Source organism: Nicotiana tabacum, chromosome 4, assembly GCF_000715075.1.
Source record: "Nicotiana tabacum cultivar K326 chromosome 4, ASM71507v2, whole genome shotgun sequence".
Taxonomy (NCBI): domain Eukaryota; kingdom Viridiplantae; phylum Streptophyta; class Magnoliopsida; order Solanales; family Solanaceae; genus Nicotiana; species Nicotiana tabacum.
Genome location: NC_134083.1, coordinates 105,699,730 through 105,706,467, shown reverse-complemented (window position 1 = coordinate 105,706,467; position 6,738 = coordinate 105,699,730). Strand labels below are relative to the sequence as shown.

The window sequence follows — 6,738 nt, the reverse complement described above, 5'->3', positions numbered from 1 at the left end:
GGTGGCTGTATTTTATATTCCACACTTTCACCTCTTTCAATTTGAAAGATCACCATCAAATATCAACATATAGAATATTTCAGCAATCATATAACTCAAATTTATTAGTAATGGGAACTTTAAACACAAAAGGTTTCTTCCCAAATAATGGGGCATACCAACCATCAATGCAAGCACACATCAAATCATAAGCAATCAATACACTATTTATTCTTGCAATACTCTTTCCCAGAAATGATGATATACAATTTCAACACCTGAGTATGTAAGAACTCGAATCACAATGGATATATTTGTAAAGCAAAGCATTAGTTAAAGCAACCACTTATGGGCATGAATTGAGTACAAAAGCTTTTAGGCAATTCTATTTTCAAAATCATTCTTAAAAAATTGAGTCGAGGCTCATTTCATATTAGTTATCGCATCCTCTCAAATCATTTGCACTACTATCAAGAATCATAACTTAAATTCTTAGCACGTTGGCCACTCACTATACCCCCAATTCAATTATTTCATTTCCAACCATCTTCATAGATTATCAACAATAAGACATTTCCAATCAAGACTTTAGGTACACATACGAACAATTAAGAGTCTTAAGAATATTGAGATTTTCTCACACAATTTGGCATACTAGCTTTCATTTGAAATACGATTCAAAGCCATAACATTTTAATACGCAACCCATACTTTGAAACTCACGAGGACATTATTGAATTCAATTCTAAGAGAGAAAGTTTAGCCAACATACCTCACTTGAGCTTCCTTACACTCTAAAATATTTTGGAAATCTTAGCAACTTCAATCCATTTTGAAAATGTAACAAATTGAATCAAAATTAGGTGGATGATAATGGTTCTAGCTCATTTGAGCATTTTATCAAACACTAGGTATGCATCAATGTTTTAAGGTCCTTTAATGGAGGATTCCATCATCCCACAACCCATTCTTTACCATTTTTAGCTCCACAATCTTCCCACACCCTTTGATAACACATGCATGTAAGATGGACAACTCCCATGCCCAAATATTATCTTACTAATTACCCATTTCTAGACAAAATTTGAAATTGAGGGTTAGGGTGTAGAATCTTACCTTTAGGATGAAGACCTAGTGAGTTTTCCTTGATAATCTTCCAAGAATCGAGCAAGAATTGAAGAACAAGTTGTTGAAGAACACATTCTCACACTAGGGCACTCTCTCACTCTAGAAGTCTCAGATTTAGCTCAAAAATGGCCCAAAGCGTGTATTTAATGAAGTAGGGTCGGGTTTTAAAAACCCAAAAATGGAGCTCCGGAACAAGGTATGTGATCGCATATGCGATCGCATAATTGATATGCGGTCCGCATAATTTGGCCTCCAAAACTGGGCGTGACTGACCCAGTCTGCGATCACAATGCAGCCCGCAGACCTGTTCTGTGGTCTCATAATACACCGCAGAATGGTTCTGCGGTCGTATAGTGCACCGCAGAACCTCCCTCCGAAGAATCCCAAAGCGGGATATGCAACAAGAGTGCGGCCTGCGAAGTGGTTATGCGGTCGCATAATGGCCGGGAAATTTGACATCAAAATGACCCAGAAAACTGACCCACTTTGTGACCATCCTGCGGTCCGCAGAGTGGTTTTGCGGCCCAGAAATGCCTACTTCTGTCCAACATTTTCTTCAACTCCCCAGCGCACTGTTCAATCCAAAAAGCCCGAAGAATTTCTACTATTATTAACCTCTACGCCTGCCCCGGCATCATAGAACCCCGATTTTTAAGAAAATATTTTACGGGGTCTTACAGTTTGGTCTGCCAGCTGCAAAGATATTGGTGCCAACTTTATCTCCCCAATCTCCTTCTCCAGTTTCTTGTAAATATATAGAGGCATTAAATTAATTGATGCACCAGAATCACATAAAGATTTATCAAAATTAATAGTTCCTAAAGTGAAAGGTATAGTAAAACACCCTGGATCTTCACACTTTTGTGGGAGTGTATTTTGCAATATAGCACTGCAATGCTCTGTGAGCTCGACCACTGAAGTCTCCTCTATTTTCTTCTTCTTTGTAAGGATCTCCTTCAAGAATTTAGCATAAGAAGGCATTCATGAAAGCAATTTCTATGAATGGTTAGTTTACATGAACCTGTTTAAGCACATCTAGAAATCTCTCAAATTGCTTGTCCAGCTTTTCTCTACATAACGTTTGAGGTAAAGGTAGCACAGGCATATGCTCGCTCCCCTCAGGTTCCTCCCTTCTCAAATTTTATCCCTTCTTCTTTTTCTCAGCTTTCTTCTGGCCTTTCTTCTTCTTATCATCATCACTTTTCAGCCGCTCCCCACTTTGTTTTTTCAAGTTTCACATCTTTCTGGATCGGGGTGGGATCATTCAACACTTTCCCACTTCTCAATGTTACAGCATTCACTGTTTCTTTGGGATTTCTTTCAGTATTAGCAGAGAGAGTGCCTAGAACCCTCTCAGATAATATTGTTGCAATATGTCCCACTTGCGTCTCTAAATTTTGAATTTCTGCCCCTTGTATTTCAAATCTTTCAGAAGTTTTCACAATGAAGGCCTTCATGAAATTTTCTAGACCAGGCTGATTGTGCTATTGAGGCTGAAGCTACTACCTCGGCTGATTCATAAAACCAAGATCTCTTTGTCCCTGAAATCTGGGGTTGTTTTGTTGTCATGCATTAGCGGTACCCCTAGTTGAACTCCATGAAAAACAGGGATGCTTCTGAGCCATTGCATTAAAATTATAATTTCTCACATCATTCACTTCCTCAGTTGAGGCTTGACACTCATGAGTAGGATGTCCTCTTCCATATATATCACAGGCTACGTGAGGCTCATTTTGCATCGAGGCTAAGGTTAGCTTTCATATTTCTTCAGCCATAGCATCAAACTGTACATATACAGATGTGTTAGCATCAACTTGGTGAATACCTGTTGATCTTCTTCTTCCAGCACTCTCCGAGGGCCACTGATTAGCATCTTCTGATAACTCATCAAGAATTGTAACTATCTCATCTGGAGTCTTCTTCATCAAGGGGCCTCCAACTACATTGCTCAATGTTCTATGCGAGGCCGGTGTCAATCCATCCCAAAAGTCCTGGAGTGGCATCCAGAGTTCAATTCCACTATGTTGACACTTCCTAACAATCTCCTTAAACCTCTCCCATGCTTCAAAAAAGGTTTCAGTCTCTTTCTGGCAAACGTTATGGATTTATCTTCTAAACTTGCCCGTCTTAACTTAGGAGAAATATTTATCAAGGAATTTTCTGGTCATCTCCTCAAATGTTCTAATCGATCCCGTGGGCAAGCTTCGAAGCCATTGCTTTGCATCATCTTTAAGTGGAAAGGGGAATGCCCTTAATTACACTACATCTTGTGACACCCCATTGTATTGAAAAGTGTACATAATCTCCTTGAAGTCCATTAAATGTGTGTTTGGATCTTTGTTTATCTTTCCTATGAAGACACATCAGTTCTGAATGGTTTGAAGCAACCCTTTCTTTAACTCGAAATTGTTAGCCGCAATTGGAGGTGGTCTAACACTTGATAAGCCTTGATTGTAGACCGGTCTAGCATAATTGCCCAGTGGTCTCCTAGGCATGGGAGCTATATTCCCGAACTGGTCTGCAACCAAGGGTTGATTTTGAGAAATTCTCTGACCCCTCTCTTCTTCGTAGATAATCTGTGCATCTGTAATAGCTGCTTCCTCAGCATCCCGCGCAGAATTTTCTCGTTGTTGGGCTGCCTCCCTTGCAGCCAACTCTACATTATCATCACCATTTCCATCCATAAGTTCTTTGGTTGAGGATTGCCCAACCTTTTCTAACATCTCGGTGAGAGTTCTTTCCTTCCTCAGTTGTCGCAGTTGTTTTTCTATCTCGGGCTTGTATGGTAGCAGTTCTTTCGCAGAAGCTCGAGTCATGCACCAATCTTAACCTGTAACTTGTGCACAGTCAAAGAGCACCAAACGTAAAGAGAGAAAATAGAAATAAAAAGAAAAAATCCTGAATTAGCACTACAAACTATTTCAAACATTATTGATTGCCAATTCCTGGCAACGACGCCAAAATGTGACGAGCTCTAAACACACACTTAAAATTATGCTCGCTAATCAAATATAGCATAGTAAAATATCGTATCCACTAGGATTTAATTTAAAGAGTATTCTCGTAGTTTATAGCTCGATTGCTATTCAAAAGAATCAACAGTTGAGATTTTTTATGATTAATGCTAAAATTAACTAAGAATCTAAAGCTATTGACTAGTGACAATTGAAACACGGAACAAGCAAAGAAGGTTATCAGTGGAAGGAAATAAGGTTTTGATAGGATAGGTGCAAGATAATTGTTTGGGATTTAACTCTAGATGATTCACTTCTAATGTTCAATTGAGTCTCTCAAATTCACTCGATTATTAGTTCAAACGTTTAGTAGAAAATCCTCTCTTGATTAAGTCTCAACCTCGCGAGATGGACCAATTTAAGCTATGTGAAGATATGCAAGAATGCATAGTGGATTGGTCTTTAGGAGAACCTTTCTCAATTATCCTCCTAACTAGGTTTAATCAATGATTCAACCAGCCTCTTTTGATTACTCAGACAAATTAATGAACTCAACTAACAATATGATGCAAAGATATCACAAGTTATGCCTCTCTCGATTACATGAACAAGTGAATATAGATGCAACAATTAAATTATCCAAAAATGCTTCAATATATAAAACTAGAGTTATAATCTATAAACAATCATCAATACACCAAATCTATCAAACCCTAAAGAGAACTACTCCATATACATGGAGTAATGCATCACAAATATAATAAAAGTATAGGAAAACATAAATTCAATCCAAACTCGGGTCTTGAGTGAGGAAGGAATGATGAAATCCTTATGCCCGTGTTCTTCCAACTCCTCCTTAGCCTCCTTGGGTCTAAAGTATGTCAAAAGTCTAGAAAATAACGTTTTTCCATATATTTATACCAAGTAGGGTAGGGCCTAGACGAAATCACCCTTTCCTAGCTGAAGTGGGAAAACCTGCAAACTTATTACTTTTCATGTGTCATTAGTGCGTAGCATTAGTGCTTTTTCTTGTCAAACCAAAGAAACCCAGCCTCTAAACTTTGTCAATTTTCTGACATAAAATTTCACTACTGCGTCGCACTATGCGTCGCCTAGTGCGTCGTATTTGTGCAATTCCTCAGCTGTTGCTTCTTCCTTGATTTTTGACGTCCAGAAGTGATCCTCGACCCCCGAACACGATCCCGGCTTAATCCTTTGGGCTTTTACTCAGACTTCAAAGCTCCAAATAGCTCGAATAAATTCCACACCATCTACATAACTCAGAATCACTCCTACAATGTATAAGACACACAATAAGTGCAAAACACTACCAATTAAAGCTCAAACGCAAGTAAAGTGCAGTGAATTAAAGTGTAATAAGTGAATAAAACACGATATTATAGCCTACCATCATCGAAACCCGAATCGGTTGTTTGATATAGACATTGCCCTCCTCACCCTTCCTTCCACTACCCTCTCCCAAACTTTCATGGTATGACTCAGTAACTTGATACCCATATAGTTGTTACAATTGTGGGTATTACCTTTGTTCTTGTACAGTGGTATAATCATACTCCACCTCCATTCATCTGGCATCCTTTTCGTCCTGAAAATAACATTAAGCAACGCAGTGATCCATTCCAGGCATACCATACCCACACACCTCCATAATTCTACCGGAATCTCGTCTGGCCTGGTAGCTCTGTCCCCACTTATCTTGCGCATAGCACCCACAACCTCCTCAACCTTAATACGCCTACAGTACGAAAAGTCTTAGTGACTCTCGGAGTGCCCCAATTCGTCTCTGTCTCGCTCTTCATTCAGAAGCTTATGAAAGTAAGCCTGCCATCTCCGCTTAATCTGGGCATCTTCCGTTAGTACTCTACCTTCCTCGTCTTTGATGCACCTCACTTGGTCCAGGTCACGAGCCTTCCACTCTCTCGCCTTGGCCAGCCGAAATAACTTTTTGTTCCCTCTTTTGGGCCCCAGTTCCTCATACATACCACAAATTGTAGCAGTCTTAGACTTTATGACCTCTAACTTTGCCTCCTTCCTAGCTCTTAAATCTTCTTATGTTCTCTCTCCTCTCATCCTCATTTGTTCTCTCCACTAACTTATGGTATGCCGCTTTCTTTGCTTCCACCTTACTTTGGACCATGTATTCCACCATTATTCGCTTTGGTGCTCGCTAGAGTAACACTTCGAGACCCCTAACACCTCTCTCGTCGTCTCTCTTATACAACCTGCTGTCATCGTCAACATATCACTAGCGTTCCCGCTACTCCACTAGGACACCATAGACAGCAACGTACCCTCCAACTTCTGAGCTTTGTCCTTCATCAAGGCTCTCCACCTGATCCTTGGTTGACCCTGTACAAACTTGTTCTTCATCTTTATCACGATGCCAACGTCCATCAGCAATAGCCTATTTTGTGATGCGAGGGTCTCGCTGGGGATAACCTTGCAATCCTCGCACAGCCCCTATCTCACCTCTTGAGGAGAAGATAATCAATCTATGTCTTAGCTACCGTACTTTGGAAAGTAACCAAATACTCATCCCTCTTCGGAAAACTCGAGTTCAAGATCATCAACTCAAAAGCTATAGCAAAATCCAATAGTGAAATACCTCCTCCGTTACTATCCCAAAAATTGAAGCCGTCATGCACCTCACCATACC

General features: G+C 39.9%; 1 non-coding gene across 1 annotated transcript; it reads left to right on the top strand.

Moving 5' to 3' along the window:
• Nucleotides 1-3,120: 3,120 nt before the first annotated feature.
• Nucleotides 3,121-3,227, top strand: LOC142180554 (small nucleolar RNA R71). The gene has a single exon (XR_012709171.1). It is a non-coding gene; the product is annotated as a small nucleolar RNA R71 (small nucleolar RNA).
• Nucleotides 3,228-6,738: the final 3,511 nt, after the last annotated feature.